General features: G+C 46.7%; 1 protein-coding gene across 2 annotated transcripts in view; it reads left to right on the top strand.

Moving 5' to 3' along the window:
* Myo16 (myosin XVI) overlaps window positions 1–20,297 on the top strand; it is a 482,961-nt gene that overhangs the window by 269,153 nt on the left and 193,511 nt on the right. The window lies entirely within an intron of this gene.

The following is a 20,297-nucleotide window of genomic DNA, read 5'->3' as shown; positions in this document are numbered from 1 at the left end:
CACTGCCAAAGCTCATGTTGTGACAGAGCTGTCCGCTGAGCCCACCTGTGTAGTCACATGGCCACAGCTACTGCTGGCAACATTCAGAAGGCGAGGTCTTCAGTGTGGGAGACTGTCTACAACCCATGAATATGCAACGGTAAGCACAGTCCATGAATATTCAGGGGCACATACATGTGAGCTGCCCCCTCAAAGCCGCACGCTCAGTGGCTAAATGCAGTTGAAATGAGAACAGGTCTCCCCAGCAGAGTAATTCAGAAGTATTTCTCTTCTCTGGGCCAAGGCAGACCACTCAACACATGCGAGTGAAGATTCTCTGGGTTCCCACTCAAGACCAAGTGTGTGCCTGAGGGCTCCCCAGATCACCACTGCTCTTGAAGAAGCTTTTCCCTGTTGGTGTCATAGAGAGAATGGTGGAGATTGTGTGTGTGTGTGTGTGTGTGTGTGTGTGTGTGTGTGTGTGTGTGTGTGTGTGTATGTGTGTGTGTGTGTGTGTGTTTGGTTTTTCAAGACAGGGTCTCTCTATGTAGACCTGGCTGTCAGGCTGGCCTCAAACTCACAGAGATCCGCCTGTCTCTTCCTCCCAAGTGCTGGGATTAAAGACATGCGCCACCACTGCTCAGCTTGGAGATAATATTTTTATGAAAAGATTACAGATTAACAGTTAGGATTCTCAAACACACAGAAGGATTGGACTCCAGTATATTCCTTCCATGCTTCTGTGTGGGCACCCCACTGTGATTCTGCCCAGGGACATGCTCAGGGCTGCTGAATCAAGAGTCAGAGCTTTGAATGCCCGTCACATTGATGACTGACATATCTGAGTGACTGAAGTCCATTGTATCTTTTGATCAACAGATGTTGCATCTGAGGTTGAAAGGAAGTAGAGAGGGAGGGCCCCAGGGGCCTGGGTCAGAACTCCCAGCAAGTCCCTCTGGGCCTGGTGCTGGCCCCTCTTCCATTCCCATTGGGCCACATGAGTAATATCACGTGCAACAAGATAAGAACAACAAAATAAAAACAGATAGTTATTAAACACTTCTGTAAAAATGTCTGCTCCCATTCCCTAGAGTCAAACATCATCTGAGGGGTTTAAAATACATTGTCATCCTGTGTTAGCCAGTGGAGAGAAAAAAAAAAATGAGGATTTTCCCTAAGTCTGACTTGTTTAATTACGGTGAGGAGGACCTGAAGTGGGGAGGGGCTTAGTACTTATTCTGTCTGTTTTAGAGGATTCCCTCGGGCTTACATCAACTGTGTGGGTCATACGTTTGGCTGCTACAGAGTCCTGGGATCAGGTATATGTGTTTACACATGTGCGTGTCTAAACTGAAGTTACATACTTAAAATCAGAAGTTACTGCTCTTGATCCTTCAATCTATGGCTGGACCTGGGGTCTTGGGACTGAAATCAGCAAACCCACTGTTGGTCTGACTGAGTTGATATAAGGCTCAGCACACCTCTGTTCCAGCTGTATCCAGCCCAGGAAGTCAGGCAGCTCTCCGAGGCTGCAGATAAGAAATAGAACAGCATAATTGATACTTATGTCTTTACCAAGTGTTCGACAGCAAGAGAATTTAAATAGATGTGTTTAATAAATAAGGTAATTGATAAACATTAAAACAGTACCTCAATGCTTTTGTACACAAGAATATGCCTTGCTCTGGCAGCTGAACATTATAGTTTAAGATTTACCAATGTAATAAGATGATAATGATTTTTAAAGACATGAAGAGATCATGGGGAACAGCTGATATCTGCAAATGTATGGCAGGACTAGAGTTCCAAAGAGAGTCCAGTTGCAATGGTGGACCTTAGCAGTTTTGGAAATGCCAGTGACAGGTGATGATCACCAGAAACACCAGCCACAATGAAATGGAGTAGGCTGAGATATAGAAGGCAGGCTATGTGTATGCTGCCAAGGGTAGGGTCAAAGAAATGATCCAAGCGTCTAAGTAAAAGAATCAAAAGGAATGTGAGTAAATTCCAGATACTGAACTCTGGGATTGTTTGCACTCTGGAGCTTGGCTTTACTTTATACAGATTGTGGTTATGGCATGTATTCTCCCTCTTAAAGTGAAAGAAGGTGCTGTATTGTTGATATTGCAGAAAGACATTTGAGAGATTTTAACCTTTTTAAGAACAGTTTTTAAAAAATATTTAAATCTAGAAGACTGTGGGACATTTTAAGTTTATAAAATGCTCTATCTTTATTGCTAATACTAGGACTTAAAATAAAAGGCTAAAAATTAGGGTCCCAGCCATAAGCACCAAATACTAACCAGAAACTGGGATGTTCATTTCTTGTGATGCAGCAAGACAATGACCTAAGCAGTCTGACAAAGGGCTTGGAATAGCTTCTGACTCCATGAATCTTGACCCTTAGGGGATTGAAAAAAAACTTTTTTACAGGGGTAGCCTAGGACCACCTGTATGTCAGATGTTTGCAATTGAGAGTCATAACTATGGCAAAACTGCAGCTATGAAATAGCAATGGGAAAAGTTTTATAATGGGGGTCACCACAACATGGGGAACTATATTGAAAGGTCAAAGCATTGGGAAAGTTGAGAACCAGTGAAATGAAGAGTATTTCTCCTTACCCAAGGTCCCTTTAGGCTAAAGAATGTTGTCTAGCCTCCTTGTGTTTGCCAAATTTGTTAAGCTTAAACTATTTGAATAAACTGAATCATACAAATGTTTTAAAAAGAAAGAACTGTAGAACAGCATATTTGGTGGCATGCCAGGAGCGTGGGAACCCATCTGACCTTACTCTTCTGAGTTACAAACACTCACCCACCGGAAGCTCAGCTTTGTTCAGGGATGCAACCCGTGAGAGGCTACCCATGTTCCAATGGATGATCCTATACCTGAGCACATGCAAGCATCATGCTTAGATTGCTGTGATAAAAACACTGCCACCAAAGCAGCTTATAGGAAGGTTGATTTGGGCTTGTGGTTCCAGAGGGATCAGAGTCCATGGCCGTCATGGCATGGAAGCGTGGCAGCGGGTGGGCATGGCGGCTGGGCAACAGCAAAGCGAGCCGGAGGTTCACATCTCCAACTGCAACCACCAAACAGAGAACACGCTTCGAGAAACCACAAATCCCATCCCAGTCATGTACAGAAACAGCAGCAGCACCCGGGGACCAAACGTTCAAGGGCCCAAGACTGTGGCGACATCTCATTCACCCCACCACAGTGAACTCAGTGGACTTTAAATATGCAGAGCTCATGAGATTGGGAGAGAAAGGTGTGGGAGGGGGGCAGACAGGGGAGGAATTGTGGGAGAAGGAATGGAGGATGCCTTTCCTCAACACAGGAAGGTGGCCAGGCCTTGTGGCTCTGAGGGAGGCCCCTCCAGCTACTGACTCACGGCAGCTTCAGTGGGGGTGGATTTTGTGCAGACCAGTGCTTTGCTAAGAAGGTAAACCCACTCAACCCTAGACACGTGTGCCTTCCCCTTACGGCAGCCACACTTGGAAGCAGCCCCTGGCATGAGGACCTCTCACAAAGGTGATGCCTGCCACAGAGGAGACACACACTGCATTTCTCAATCTTAGTGCCCTGGTGGGACGCTGGGTGGCTTGGGAACCCAGCGGGGACATGAAAAGGGAAACGCAGACCTCAGGGAGCAGTAGAGTCATCGGAGTCCCCAGTGAGACAGCCGGCTGGGTGACCACTGTGGTTAACAGTCCGGCTGCTGGGAAAAGACCTCTGCAGAGGTGCAGGCAGCGGGCAGAGAGCACAAGGCCCTGGAGTCTCCCTGGCTGTGCGGCACTATTGACAGGGAGGCTGGCAGGTGAGAGGAACCTGAACCCATGCTCCAGGCAGGCTTGCTACTCCCCACCCCTCCGCAAGCCTTTCTTCTCCCATCTCTCCAAATGTGCCAGGCTTCTTGGCCAAGGTGCTGTACCCACAGCCTTTTCCACACACTTTCCATCCCGGCTGGCAGTTGTGGAAATCTCCGAATTCAGGTGGAAGCTTCTGCCATCTCTGCTCTCTCATTCGCGTTCACTGCAGCTTCTGCTAAGCTTACTTACTTACTTACGTCCGTGAGTGCGCATGGACGAAATTGTGTTTTACATAATTTACCCTCTGCAAGGTCTGCCCCGAGCCAGCAGGCAGGCAGGTTGCTCTGGGCTGTGGATACCTAAGTAGATACACTGCTTGCCACCCAGGCATCACATGTCATTTGTCAAATGTGTACCTGGTTGTGACTGTGGCTTGTCTTTTGCTATTGAGCTTTCTGGGCCACAGGAAGCTCACGGAGTCTCACAGGCTATAACAAAGCTCTGCCCCCTACCAGTTGAGGATATATTTTAATGCAATCAATAATCGTATTGTTATACACAAGAAATTTACTTGGGTAGGAGGTGTGTCTGTTTCAACCTGACCAGAGAGACATATACCACACTCAAGATGTACAGAGGGGCCCGAGGAATTGTGGTAGGTTTTATGTAAAAATAAATAAGCGACCTATCTCATTAGTGTGTATATTTCCTTTCCATTTTAATAAATGATTAAAATCATACAAATCTTATGAGACATTCCTTTATATGATGTATTGGGAAATGCTTGATTTGTATACTTGTTTTGTATACTTCTCTAAATATGTAGAGTAGCATCAAAAGTTCCTGGCTGAAGTGGGGTTATGAATGGAAAGGATTAAGAAGCCCAACTCTGGTGGCGCACGCCTTTAATCCCAGCACTCGGGAGGCAGAGGCAGGCAGATCTCCGTGAGTTCGAGGCCAGCCTGGACTACAGAGTGAGTGAGTTCCAGGAAAGGCGCAAAGCTACACAGAGAAACCCTGTCTCAAAAAACCAAAAAAAAAAAAAAAAAGAAGAAGAAGAAGAAGCCCAACTCTATAGACTCATGGGCTCACATGGCCCCATGGAAGAGCAGCCGGCATGGCAGTTCCTAAGCTGTCCTCAGACAGGACCGAGTGATGCCTTCTGCACCTGCATGGCCGCGTCCTGCAAGGGTCCTTTCCATGCTGAAGGATAAAGCCTGAATTGTGTAGTTCCCACGGGCAGTCGGGGCTCCCTCTGCAGAGCAGCCTCCTTCTGGAGCAGCTTCTTCCATTCTGTAGGGTGAGCAGCTTGGCATCATCACTCTCTCCTGTAAACTGTACATGCCTGGGATTCAGTTTGGAAGTTGCCAGGATAGAAAAACTCCGAAACGCACTGCTGTAGGCATTTCAGGCTATCTAAAGGTGCCCCGTTGGCATCTCTGTCTGTCCCTCTACAAGTTGGTCCCTTCCCAGTCAGCCACAGCAACTCTCCTCCAGCTGCCCCTCGCCAGTGACTCTCCAAGAGCCTCCCCTTCTCTTCCTCGGAGTGTAGCTGTGTGCCCACTGCTCTCCATGGCCACCCCCACCTGTCACCGCTCTCCCTCCACCTTCTGAACACCGAGGTACCATGTGCTAGTGTGCACTGAGGCATTCACTGTGGCCATGTGTGGGCTGCGTGACTCCTCCCAGGACCACTCATTATGGGATTCAGAACTCTGACCTAGCTCGGTATGCTGAAGTACCTCCGTCATGAGTATCACGTAGTGAGCGCGAAAGAGAAGAACAGAACAAACGAACACACACCATTCTGCGTGCATGTGTCATTATCTAGTTTACCACAGGGGCCTGAAGTTTTAAAAGCTCATGCCGTTGGAGGCAGCTGGTCAGCACATTGCCAGGTGCACCCTTTTAACCGAATCTGGAATGTGTGGGTCTTGCCTTGGAGATGATGCCATGCTTTCTCATACTCTGTTTCCTCCCTGAATTATCTTTGATGTTTTCACACCTGTCTCACCCTGCACTTCCCTCTGGGTAATTTCCATGGTACTACCACATGGCTCATCCTTCCTAAGTAGGTGCTTAATCCATATTCCAAATATTCATTTTAGTGATTTAATTTACACTTCTGAGATTTATGTTTTACTCTTTCTAAAGTCTGTTTTTCTCTCAAATATTGTTTCTTGTCCATTTTCTTATACCCCCAGTCCACTTTATTTCTACAGAAGTCTTAAACATGCTTTTTGTATGGTCTGTGGCCTGCCATCTTACGTGAAATCCTTAGGTTGCTTGGTACCTTTGCCACTGGTCGCCCAAAGAGGTTGTTCCGTAACCTGTAACTTTTTGTGGCCGTTGGTTTTCATCAGTAACTTGCCGTACTTTAAAATCAACTGAAAAGAAAGTCTCAGTGTGAAATTAGATCTGCTGACCTGTGGGCATGTCTATGAGGCATTCTCATGATTATGTTAAGCAGTGTTGGAAGACCCAGATCACCATGGGCAGCACCATTCCCTAGGCTGGTGATCCTGGACTGTATAAGTGTAGAGTGTGAGCTGAGCACTAACGAGCATGTATGCATCCATTTCTCTCTGCTCTTAACTGTGGTTATGATACAACTAACTACTTCAAGTTCCTGCCTTGACTCCCCCAACCCCCAATGATGGACAGCAACCTGGAATTAGGAGCTGATAAATATTTTCTCCCCTGAGTGGCTGTAGGTTGGAAGATTTTTATCACAGCGACAGAAATGAAGCCAGGACACATGATATTGCTAAGTACTGGCTGGGAACCTGCATGGCCTGTGCGAAGGGTGGGTTCTTCAGAGATGTTTTCCATTGGTTGGTCAGTCCTCCAGACTGTTTCAGGTTGACCCTCAGCTTAGAATCACTAGCATGCCACTTAAGTTTGAATACCTAGAAACAGGAAAAGGCCAGCAGCGGTCTTGATTCCTCTGGGGCAGATGTTGATGTAACTATCAGCATCTACTCCAGAGGAGCATTTCTGCCCTCTGCCTGGGTACCATGGGCAGGGGTCTTGCAGAATACTGAGGCCCAGCACCTTGGCTGTAAGCCTAATGAATTTCTAGGCTAGTGGTATGCTCTTTCCCTACATGGCCATTCAAAGCAGAACCTTTGGGTAGAGGAAACAGAATAAGAAGATTCTGTGCACACTAAGGAACAGGTGCAGCCTCCTTGGGCAGCCAAGTGGTCCCTTCTGTCCATAGATGCCTGTTCCCTTTCTAAAAGCCATGGTTGCAGGTGAGCTGGTCTACAGTGTTTCAGAGTTGAACTAACAAGGCATTCTGGGTTAATGCTCTTCCTAGTTAAAGAAATGAAGATATTCTTTTTTAAATTATACATTCTAAGTGGGTAATGCTCTTGGGTTGTTTTAACTTGCCTGGGCTGCCTATTAATACTGATGGGATATCTATGAGTCCCTGTGTGTGCGCCATTATTATTGACAGGGAACTATGCTGCAGGTAAGTGTCCTGTATTAGCCCATGAAATGGATCTCACTAAATTTCACTCCAGCAGCCTGTCTGTCAAATTCTAAATGTGTCTCTATGCCTTTGTGAGACATCCCTGGAAATGGCTGAGCCAGACCTTCAGCTTGTAAATAGATTATTAACCTGGCATGGTCATGGGAAATAACATGCCTACAATGTCTATAGAAGGCCCTGGGTGGCATCACTCACAGTTCCAACACCTGCCCTGGATGACCCACCCACCCCATGTGTTATTTGCATAACATCTGTGTGCCACACCCAGGACAGACTGCCTTGCCCCAAGCATGCTGTGATGGCTCACCTGTTCAAACACTGTGTGGTAAACAGAACGGCACGCAAGGAGGACTCGTTCTTTTCCTTAATTGCCGTTTCATCCCCATGGTGTGTCCTCCTCATCGTCTCTTGCCAGCTCAGGGAAAGAATGCCCGTGTTTTCCCTGTGTCCTCTAGCCTTGGGGCTGCTGCTTGCCTGCGAGTTTGAACAGTCAATTAAAAACAGAATGTGAGCACTGCAGACAGCGGAGAAGGCACCAGGTGACTGACGGGGGGAAAGTGACAGGGAAGGAGGAAAGGAAACCAGGAAGCTTTGATGTTAACTAAGTAAGTAGGTTACTCAGGAATAAGAAAGCAGAATAAGAAACTCGACCTTTGAACTGGGACAACACAGCCACAATGAACTACTCACATCTGCTTTCGGGCGCCTGTTCATCTCCCTCTTTCCTGAGTAAGGTGTATGCCTGCTCTTCTCCCTCTTTCCTGAGTAAGGTGTATGTCTGCTCATCTCCCTCTTTCCTGAGTAAGGTATATGCCTGCTCATCTCCCTTGAGATAAACACTGCGACCAGCAGGGAAGGTGGTCAGTGCCTGGGGAGCAGAAGTCACTGCACCCCAGTATCACAGAGAAGACCTTCAGAGTGAGCCCCACTTCCCAGGACGTAGCTCAGGAATCTCAGTCCATGTTACACAGTAGACCGCTTCTAAGTACGCTTCCTACGAGGGCTCATTTGTAGGACATTCTCCTCAACTTTGGGCTCCCCCACTTTAAGTTCTGTTATTTAGCATGGACTTCAGCTGCACGAGGCTTGGTGTGCATGGCTCCCAGGGAGAAGGGCTCTGACGAGGCCTGCATTGGGTGAATGACCGGGTAGAGTGTGTAGACTATAGAGTCTGAATCCATGTAGGGTAAAAAGGAAGCCAGACAGGAGAGGTTGTGGTCAGTGGTGTGAGGTGAAGCCTGGGATGGACTCACAGTGACAGGCAGCTCCTCTCTCTGGCTCCTGATCCCATCCCTGCCCTTCTGAGAGACATGTCATGCTGATGTGGCCAAACACCACCAAGAGACTCCTCCGGAACCCCAAAAATAGACACGTGCCTCAGCTCGTCCCCTTGCAGAGTCTTCTCGAGGCACGGATTCAGTTGAGAGACACACCCTGTCACAGGTGCGGTGCAGCTATGAAGTCCACGTGACCTTACAATGCACACGCCACGTGGTGAGGCTACAGCAGAGGTGTCCTCTTTAACTCAAAGCAAACTGATTTTGCTTTGTTCAATTGACTCAATTTTATGATATACGTAGAGGCCAATTTAGTTTTACATCCATACAACAGGCGATGTTTTGTGGATTCCTTGGCACACTTATGGCCCGTTGTGAATTTGTGGTCCGCACAGACCATCCCTTGCCCAGAGCCTGCGGACTCCGGGGCTGCCTTTCACATCCTGCTCAGCAGGTGAGCCACCAAACTCTTTCTGACTGAAGATCTGCTTTCCAGTCCTTCATTTGTTGTTTCAGGTGGTAATTCTATTATCTGGCTGATTTTGCTCTGGCTTGTGTGACACAATTGTTACAAGGAATACACTTGCTCAAAGCATTCACAGGACTCTGAGTTCACCTCCCTTAAAAAGGGTTTTCGTTTGTTTGTTTGTTTGTTTTTTCAGTGTTGAAGAATCCCAGGCTTGCAAAGCCTCTAGGAATGCACTGCCCAGGCAGCGCATTTGAAGACCTGAGAGTGTCTCGCCTATCCTGATGAAATGTACTTAGTTTTTTGCTTAAGCTGGTCTCATCTAAACATGTCCCAGCGTATCAGAGTCTAGATAAACCAAGAGCACGCTTTAAATATTGATATGTCCTCTTAGACTTAAATGATCATCGCTATTCCGTATTTAACACATAAGTCTCCACAGTGCACACTTGTTTGTATTCTGTGCCTGTAGGAGATATCTTGACCTTCCTTTACGGCTGAGCTGCTTACTATCTGAGGGCTCTTAGGCACCTCATTCACCTCTGGGTCCCCATGAGTCACAGCCCTTGGCCCACATAGAAACATAGTTGTTTCTGTTGTCTTAACGGAAACTTCATCATTTTAGATCAGCAGTGTATAGCAAAGACACGGGATGGTGTCAGACATGACCTTGCAGTTTTCAGCTTCTCTGTGCAGACCTTCTTCCCTTGAGAATCACAGAATGCTAACCTTACCTGTATACTAGAAAATCCTATCATCCCTCATTTTGTCTTAAAGTTTCCATGTTATTTAGTGATGGGGTAAGATGCTCTGCTTCATTCAGGGTTCACTGGCATAGGAAGCAGAGTCGACCGACATTCAGCACCTGTGGGGTGATGAACACTCAAAGCCATATGATGAGATGCCCACTCAGTGGTAGAAAAATGGATGCAGAGACAAAGATGTGAAGGTACCTTCCCAGGTGTGCATGGTGCCATTGTAAATACTGCGTTTTCAGGAGGAGTTGATGGGTGGAGATGAAATGTCACCTTTGACAGGGGTTTATTGCAAGCCTGTCAGTGTGACATGGATTCTTGTAGTGTGTACAAGATGTAAAATAACATCATTGCCCATAATTAGGCCTTAGTTAGCATCCTATCCGGATCTGGTTCATCATAGAGATGAAGCAGGATCCTGTTAACACAGCATCAGCAGCATTTTGTGTGCATATGTGTATGGCAAACATCTGTGTCTTTGTTTGTGTGCACACATGTATAGAAGACAGAGGGTCATGGCAAGTATTGTTTTTTATTTCTCTCCACCTTTTTTTTTTTTTTTTGAGTCAGGGTCATTCACTGAACTTGGAGCTCAACCGTTGTCTAGACTGGCTGGGCTGTGAGCTGCAGGAACCCTCTTATCTCTGCCTCCCTGGTATTAAGAGTTGCAGGTGCACACTTCCACATCTGGATTTGGGGGTGGTACCAGTGACCTTAACTTGAGTCCTCATGATTGAATAGCAAGTATTTTACCAACTGAGTCATCACCCAGCCACTTCCACAGCCCCACCACCAGCATTTGAGATACCTCACACTGTCTCACTTCCTGAAGTGGATTTTCTTTCATCTGGCTAAACGTGTGGTTGGTGACACAGAGCAGAGGTTTCATGTGAGCGAGACGTCCCATGTGGAGGAAAGTTGGAATGTGGAGGACATTCAACGTAGTAGGAATAATGTCAGCAAATCTGCTGACAAGAGTTCCGAGCCAGGATAATTCAAACAGGGTGGGACATAGGGTCGACCTCACCATGGCTGCTGTCGGCCACACGTGGCTCCCTTGATTTCCCCTCTCTCCAGCACCACATGCAGACACCTTCCTTTGAACAAGCTTGTAGCAGGAATGCTCATCCATTGTCCACCCATCCCTTTTCACAGTACAGAGTTTCCCTGGCTGTCCTGAAACTCTCTCTGCAGAGTAGGCTAGCCTCACATTCAGAGATCCACCTGCCCCTGCCTAGCAAGTGCTTAGATGAAAGGCATGCACCACCATGCCCAGCTTCCATCTGGCTTACCCCTAAACTTGGCTTCTCAAGGACATTGCCTTTTGGTGTCCAGGAAGAAAAGGAAGCAGAATGGGACCTTTTCACCTGGATTTGAAAACTGGACTGGTGGTTCCTTGGTGAGTGTGAGTTGTCTTCATGAACGCTGATGGTCCATGACCTCTGTTTGGTGTGATGCTTTGGCTCAGCCGTTCTCAACCTTCCCGATAACTGTAAACCTTTAATATAGTTCCTCATGTTGTGGTGACCTCCAACCATAAAATTATTTTCATTGCTACTTCACAACTGTAATTTTAGTACTATTGTGAATAGCAATGTATATATCTGACATGCGACCCCTGTGAAGGGGGTCATGATCCACAGGTTAAGAACCATTGCTTTGGTTTTAGACCATGATGCGATGAAAGAGGAGAGGGGACTGGAAGACAGGAACGGGACTGTGGAGACATCTCGAGTCCACAGGACCGAGAATCTACTGACATTTATTTCTAAGGAAACAGATTGTGTTACACTTGAAGGCTGAAGATAATTTTGACATTTAATGTGCATCTGAGCTTAATCACAGTTTTCCTCATTTATTATTTTGTTAACATTTTAATGGCTGTGATTGACAAAGAAGATTCTCAAATGATTTCCTAAAGAAGAGGAGCCTGGCACTGGGAGTGGCGTGATGGCAAACGAGGAAGACCTCTGCTCAATCTGGAAGCTTGTTTGATTCATTTTATAATCGTGTCAGGGTGATGTTCCACTTCCTGTAAAGTCAGAATACTGCTAATTGCTCCCTGAGTTGACAGGTGACAGCTACCTGTGTCAACTGGTCTTGAGGGTTTCAGAATCCATCGTCTACAAGGTGTCTTCAGAGGCCTTCACTGATGTGAAACCACCCTGTGGACCTGGATGTCACACTCCCCTGTGACTCGCTGTCATTTTTCATATTAGCATCCTGACATTAGGACAGTGCTTGTAGAGCCAAGACACATCAGTTTGACCTTCACTCATCATAATTTCTGTGAACCCTTGACTTTCATATAGTCTGTATTTCTAAACATACAGTGAATGCTCTGCTCCCCTCCCTTCCCCTCCCCTCCCCTCCCCTCCCCTCCCCTCCTCTCCCCTCCCCTCCTCTCTTCTCTTCTTCTCTAATCTGTCCTAAGGTAGAAGCCCTTCTCACCTGAAAGCTCACTATATGACTGGGGACAAATTATTAAGAGTGTCATTTGTTATTAGGGAGACTTTCATCATTTTGTGAAGGTATTTTGTGATTATTTATTTAGTATGAATTAAACACATAGGTAGGAATAGCTGAGTGGCTCAAAAGATATTAGGACAAACTAAACAATAACTAACTTTATTATGGGGCTTGCAACCTTTGCTTTAGACTTTCTGGACACTGTTTTTATTTAAAAATTGGTTATCATAACATTGCATACTATTATGGAGGACATAATTTGTGTTAAAAATACATAGCTCATAAATAATCACATAAGAAAGTCAAGTAGCCATATTTGATAAAAAACACTGAGCAGTAAGAGCCAAATGGCAGCTAACAGAATAGGAAGTCCTGAGCTAAATCTCCTCCTTCCTACCTCTCCTGACTAGCTAGGTCATAGCAAAGATGGGTGTGGGTAGTTGTGTTAAGATCATGAAGGGAAGCATGTGTGGGTGAGAGTGTATGCTTAGCAACATCCTCATTGTTACTCTGCTCTTAAATGGGAATTTAAGATACTTAAAAAAAATAGTGTTGAATAGTGGTGGCACCCATGCCCCGGTGGATGCCCCCACACTCATGTGATATGGGCAGCACCAATAAAACCAGTAGGCCAATATGGGAGAGAGAGAAGAGAGAGAAACATTAGCTGGACTGCAGTCTGTAAATGAAGGGGCTTTATTGGGATGACTTACAGGCTGCAGTCCAGCTAATCCAACAATGACTGGCTGTGAACGGGAAGTCCAAGAATCCAGTAGGTCCAGCATCTCAGCTGGTCTTCAGCATATGCTGGAATTCCAAAGAAGTAGGCTCCACTGCCAGTGAAGGACGTGCTAGCAAGGCGAAGGCAAGCAGGCATAGATAGAGTAAAAGCTTCCTTCCTCTATGTCCTTATATAGACTTCCAGCAGAAGGTGTGGCCCAGATGAAAGGTGTGTCTTCCCACCTCAGGATATGGATTAAAGGTGTGTGTGTCTTCCTTTCTTAAAGGTCCAGAATAGAGGTGGATTCACCCACTTCAAATCATGCAAAAAATCTCTCACAGGTGTGTCCTCCAGACGCAGCCAAGTTGACAACGAAGAATAGTCGTCACATAGCCTCATGGGTTTTGGCTTGTTCAGTCGATGCCACCATCAGCATGGCCATACCAGTCCTCACGTTCTAGAAAACGCTTTCCCATTTCAGCACTGGCAGCTCTCTGGGTCATCCTGGGAGAAGTCAAAGGCAACCTTTCCTCTGGGTCCCTACTTCTCATGAGGTTAGGAGGATGTTCATGCTGGGGTTCAGCCCCCCTCAAGTCCTGGGTCCTTTGGGCAGGACAAGACCACTCATCCCCTCTGCCTTATTGGAGAGATCTGTCTGTAACTGGCCACTCCATCATTCACCATGTGCAACATGGAGGGAGCTTGGAGCCAATTTTACCAAAGGTTTTGAAGCAATTTTCTAATTGATTAGAAAATCATGCATCAGCTATTCTGGAAATGTTACAGGATCTCAAGTCAGGGTAAACATCTATTCATTTGGTGAATTTTTCTTTTTGTCCTGAAGACCCATTGAAAGGTGTTCTCTTTCCAACAGCTATAGGTGAATAATATGTTAATATTTTCATCAGTGGAGATTTATGGGTCTGAACGTGTAGTTACTAAAAGAGTTTTATTCATATTACATCATGGGAGCCTGAAGGTTGGTTACTATGTTCCAGATAGTTTGAAAACAGTAAGAAAAGAATTTTCTGTGGAGGATGGAGGTGAGGGGAGGATGGAGGTGAGGGGAGGATAGAGGTGAGAGCAGGGTGGGCGTGGAGCAAAACTTCTCAGGTTCTTCAAAACTGCTGTCCGTGTGGAGGTCAACTGTCTGATTTCACCTTCTGGCTTGTGTTTGTGTGTTAAGTATCACCATGGAAAATGTTTCTTATTCATTGGTGGAGAAAACATGTCTTCTGTGCGCACAGGGCTGATAGAAAGCAGAGCAAAGCACACTGCAGCCCATGAGTTCCAACTTGGCGAATGGGTCCACACCTGCTTTCAGCTCTTAGGATCTTTCATGTCTGAGCCTCCCCTGCCATTGGCGTGCACTGAAGGCACACATCCAGTTAATAAGAATTGTTCTCATGTCCAAGGGGTACATATCCAGGTCATGAGAGTCACTTCATGGATGCTGAAGGACCGCTGGCCTGTTGAGCATGAGCACACTGCTGTGCCAATGCGTAATGCCTCCCTGAAGCACAGGTGTGGCACACGGAAAGGTTGCAGGACTTTGAAATTCTGTGCTGACATTTTCTGCAAAGGATTATTTTTGTGTTTGTTATTCACAACTTGCCGTTGCTATTCTGGATCCCCATCCTGGGAGAGAAGCCACAGCCTGTGCAGAGCGTTTAATATTCGCCCTTCTGCACAGCAGATCCAGAAAGAGATACTCACGGCGGATCCTTCTGGCAGCAAGGGAAAGAGAACCTCTGGAGATTCATTGTGCAGGCAAACGTTATCGCTGTGTCCTCTGGAGGCAAAAGCAGCTTATTCCCCTGCTGGAGAGAGGACGCGGCAGGATAGGTGCTTGCTTGCTGCCAAGCCTGGCCACCTGCGTTTGACCCTTAGAAGCTACGGGGTCAAAGAAAGAACTGACTCCCAGGAGTTGCCCTCTGGTCCCGACCTGTTCAAGTTGCCTGTCCCCCAACACATAAAAATGAGTACTTTAAAAATGAGGCCGGGATGTGGTGGCGCATGCCTTTAATCCCAGTACTCGGGAGGCAGAGGCAGGCCGATCTCTGTGAGTTCGAGGCCAGCCTGGGCTACAGAGTGAGTTCCAGGACAGGCTCAAAGATACACAGAGAAACCCTGTCCCAAAAACAATAACAACAACAAAAAAATGAACAAAATTTTTATCAGTGTATGTAGCCTTTATATTACGTTTTCCGGCGCTATGAGAGAAGCAGCATCTGAAATGTTCTCCTGACAAGGATCTAGCTCTAAAATCCTGACTCTGGCTGTTGAGATACCTGTGTTTTATCAAGTGGTTCTGTGCCCTGTTATATGTGAATTAAAGAGGGAGGTGAGAAAGTAGATTGTGCCCGCCATAGGTGTGTGATCGTCACTCCTGTGTGACACAGAAGACTTTGAACATGGAAAGTTAAGATGAGAACTCTGGGGACTGAGAGACACTGATTAGTCAGTGAGTGGAGCTAGAGACCGAAGTCTGGTCCAGATATTGATTCAGATGTGTTTGCTGAGGGAGCATGGAGCTACTGTGAATGGTTAGTGGAGGACATCTGTTAGGCGCTAAGGCAGACTACCCCAGTCGCCCCCTTGGAGGGCCATAGAATCTGCAAAGGTCACTGTCATGGGGCACAGATGATCCTCCGTTTCAAGTAATGCACATCTGGGGGAAAGAACTAATTTTAAAGTCATGATCATCCCCTTTTTATTCACTTATTTTCCTTTTTTTTTTTCTCTGTTTACGGCATTTATTACCATAACATGCATACAAACATGCATTGTTTGGGAGGGGGGTCAGGGCCAGGGAGAGTGCATGACTTAGGATATGCATTAGCTTAGGTTGTCAGAGTTGGTTACATGGGACATCCAAGGCAAGGAAGGCTGATTGCCATATGGTCCTCTTAGAGGCAGGTCGAACAATCAGGCTAAGCACACAGTACGATAGCCACCAAGCCTAAAGCGACTTCAGGTGTATTATTAACTCTGGCTGTGGGGCCCAGCAAAAGTTCCAGTCTCTTAGGATTCTCATAATGGTGCATCGTCACTGCGTGGACCTTCGTCTCCATAACTTCAGGCAGATGCATTGCTCATGTAGGTAGTGCTGCAGCTGGCGCTGCCCCTTCCCTTCTGGCGAGGGTCCATCATGCTCATCCTAGGATGCTGAGGGGCACTCCCAGCGTCTAGGAGGTACCCTTAGTACAGTGACAGGAAAAAAATATGTGTACAGAGGTGGCCAGATGTCCCGGGAGCAATATTGTCACCCGCCGAGAACCACGGCACATGGGAATCTTCCGTGGAGGGTACAGTGACAGCTTCTCTACAGACAGCTGAATGACTGGAGTTGGCAGGAATGGGGGGCTCTGCATCACTAACGTGGCACCTTGGGTACAGTGTAGACACGGCTGGTCTGTAAGAAAAGGGGGTGAGGGCCCAGCGTTCCTCCCACCATGCTTGGATCAGCTGGTCTAGCTAACTTCCGATCAGAGAAGCACCAGGAAAGGAGGACGCAGAGCAGCTGCTCAGATCCCACGTTGACTAGTGGAGGGGTCTTGCTCCTGGGCTCTAACACTTTGTGGGGATTTTTTTTAAAAACATAATTTCCTTATTGATTCTTTGGGAATTTCGCATCATGCACCCCAATTCTGCTCATCTCCCAGTCCCCCCGTATCTGCCCCTCACCCTTGCAGTGTCCCCCCTGAAAGAAACTTTTAAAAAATTAAAACCAAACCAAACAAACAAAGCCACTTCACTCCTGCACCTTTCCCGCCTTTCCAGCACCTCTTCCTTCCTCTCAGTGTCTTGGGGGCCTCGGTGTGTCACACGGGTAGCCTCTTGTCCAATCAGCTTTACTTGCAAATGATCATTATGACGAGTCATTGGTCCGGTTCAAGGCCTCTGGTTTCTGATACACCATCACCACTGGGCCCTCACCGAAACTCCTCTCTGATATCCCTCGGCCAACCGAGTCATGAAGATCCTTCAGTCTAGTTCCACAGGACCAGTCCCTTCATGAGCTCCAGCAGGGCACAGATGGGGTAGATAGATGCCAGGGTGGGACAACCCAAGGCCCTGGATGGAGGCCTGGGTAGCAGCTGAGCTGGTCAGTCTGGGCCCCTGGGGCCACCCCTCTTCTGTTGCAACTGAGGGCCATGTGGCTGCCCGGGGTCAGGTCAGCCACCTGAGCCCACATTGGTGTCCAGGAGCCACACTGCAGCCGGAGCCATACAGATCTGAGTGCCATGGTGATGTGCAGGCCAGAGCTGCAGCTGAGGGCCATGTCTGGATCCGTGGCCCTGCTGCAGCCAGGGTCTGTGTTGATGTCCTTGGCTCCTGTTACCATCAATGGCCATGTGGACCCCTGAGGTTTGGGCTGATGCCAGTTACTTCTGTTTGAGGGAAAGGCTGAAACCTTGACAGAAGAAGGTATTCCACATTGCTAGAGTTTCTCATAAAGCCCCCTCACTGTAATTGGATCAGTTACTTACTTAATAAAGGGTGTTGTCAGTGGTGGGACATGTGACTGATTTCCCACCCACCTAGGAAATCCTCACATGCCTTAAACTCTGAGTGTGGAACGCACAGTAGCCCCCATCCACTGTGAGGCAGAAATGGAGCTTTCCATTCTGTTGAGTCTCCTGTGAGCTCGCTCCATCATGTAGAGAGCAAAGGGGGGTTTAAATGTTCCTCAGAGTCAAGTCTCCTTGGAGATAGACAGTTTTGCTATTTCCCCAGACATACTTTCCAAGTATTCCTGTGCCTTCGTGTGTGGTCTCATAATGAGAGATGTCAAAGGGAAAATTACTACCTTTAATAAATAAAATATAAACATGTAATTTTTTATCACCAACTCTCTCATGATGCGGCACAGTCTGCTGGGAATTATGAAATATGTTTCTGGTTTGTCATTCTAGATACGACAGAAAAATTGAAGGTCTTTCAAATTTGGATAGAAACATCATTATAGATACATATTCATTATAGAATGATAGGAACATATTCATCATAACATTATAATAAACATTATATTCATGTTTATTTGGCTGATTGTTTTCTTGACACAGAATCTCATGTAGTCCAGGATGGCCTCTCCCTCAGTAGTTACCCAAGGCTAGGCTTGAAGTCCTGATACTTCTGCCTCAGTTCCAAAGCACTGGAGTTCTAAGTGTGTGCTACCACACTCTGGTATTTGTTTATTTATTGTTTGTTTGCCTGTCTTTCATTAAGTGAGTATTGAACCCACAACCTGTGTGCACGAGGTAAATGCGGTATCACTAAACTGCAGCCGTGGCCTTTTCCTTAATTGTTCTTGTGAGGCAGAGTGTCGTGAAGTTGCCAGATTCACTTTGTCCCTGCTCTGCTGCTGTGCAGTGTGAGGTGGTCTTGGCCTCAGAGTCCTCGGTCACTTTGTCCTAGTATCCTGGGACTCAGGCATGTAAGGGTGCCACCTTACCTGGATTATCTTCTGTCCATGTGTCGTCTATATCTATGTTTGTAACACCTCTCATCCATCTATATTCTATCAGCTGTCATTTACCTGTCATCTGTCATCTCTCTATAGTCTATCTACTACTCTTCTGTCTCATTCGTCTATCTGCCTGTCATTTGTTTATCATGTATCTGCCTATCATCCATCCGTCTGTCTATCACCTATCTATCATCTATCTATCGTATCTATCTATCATCTATCTATCTATCTATCTGTCTGTCTGTCTGTCAGTCTGTCTATCTATCTATCTATCTATCTATCTATCTATCTATCTATCTATCTATCTATCTATCTATGTACTTACCTACCTGTTAACTCTGCTTATCTGTCATCCATCTGTCTGTCTTTTTATAGACCTACCTAACTCCATCCATCCATCCATCTCTTTTCCATGACCCTTTCTGGCATCTTCAGGTATTTATGGGATGAACACTGAGCTTATTCACTCAGTTACCCTCCTTCATGCTCTTATAATTTTTTCCATTAATCTTCCTTCTGCACTCAAAAATTATATGTTTTCTTCATGTGCAGAACCTATGGGGAGAAGACAGCCTCCTTTGTTCATAGTCTCCTACTTTGTGAGCCGGTCTACTCAAGTGGTCTCAGGGTTCTGTACAGGGAAGGTTTTTCAGGTGTCTTTTCTTGCCATTTTTGAGTTCCAGATTATTGAAGCTGTTATTTCTCTGGCTGTGGCTTAAACCCTAACAGTTTAGTTTAAATTTGGTGTGACTGATCCAACATGAGGCCTTCTCACAAAAGATACCTCCCCCTTGATAATGACACCTGGTGGATGGAATAGAGTCACCTTCCCAAGGACACTGACACCAGGACAAAACATCATAAGTGCTTCTTCCTCTGCCCCAGCCCCTCCCCTGCCTCAGCCCAGTCTATGCCCTCTGCCCCAGCCCCTCCCCTCCCCCAGCCTAGTCTACCCCCTCTGCCCCAGCCCCTCCCCTGCCCAGCCTAGTCTCATTTTGTTGACCTGTGTACCTTGTGCACACCATTCACAGCTAATCTTGTGTCCCCTCGTAAGTGCCGCTGCATGTTCTCAGGGACATGGGCATTGCTTGTGTCCTTCATATGTGCCGCTGCATGTTATTGGGGACACGGGCATTGCTTGTGTCCTTCATATGTGCCGCTGCATGTTCTTGGGGACACGGTCATTGCTTGTGTTCTTCATATGTGCCGCTGCATGTTCTCAGGGACATGGTCATTGCTTGTGTCCTTCATATGTGCCACTGCATGGTCTCGGGGACATGGTCATTGCTTGTGTCTTTCATATGTGCTGCTGCATGTTCTCAGGGACATGGTCATTGCTTGTGTCCTTCATATGTGCCTCTGCATGTTCTCAGGGACACGGGCATTGCTTGTGTTCTTCATATGTGCTGCTGCATGTTCTCAGGGACATGAACATTGCTTGCAAACTAGGCCCATTCTCACTTAGGCTCTCCTAAGGGAGCCTCGCCCCTCCCCAGCTTTTCCTCCGGGTGCCTGCCTGCTTCCTCCACACTTACAAGCATCTTACACGCAGGGCTCAGGTCGGTTGCTCCGCTGCCTTGTGGCTAGCTCTCCTCTCCTCTCTGCCCTGGGTACCTAATTTGTTCCTGCTGAGGTTCCAGGCGGAGACTTTTGTCTTTGTGTCTTCAGCTTTTTAGCATGCCTGCATTTGGTAATCGATGATTCTGTGTTTATCAAGCGAAGGGAATTAATCAGCAACCTTAAAATGAAATGCTCCTGGCAAGCAGGGATAATACATTAGTATACATTAAGCATCCTCCATGCAAATGCGAGTTGCATTGCCTGTTCTGGCTCCTGCCAACTTCCTAT

The sequence above is a fragment of the Peromyscus maniculatus genome, chromosome 17 (genome assembly GCF_049852395.1).
Source record: "Peromyscus maniculatus bairdii isolate BWxNUB_F1_BW_parent chromosome 17, HU_Pman_BW_mat_3.1, whole genome shotgun sequence".
Lineage (NCBI taxonomy): Eukaryota > Metazoa > Chordata > Mammalia > Rodentia > Cricetidae > Peromyscus > Peromyscus maniculatus.
This window is presented reverse-complemented; position numbering and strand designations above follow the sequence as displayed.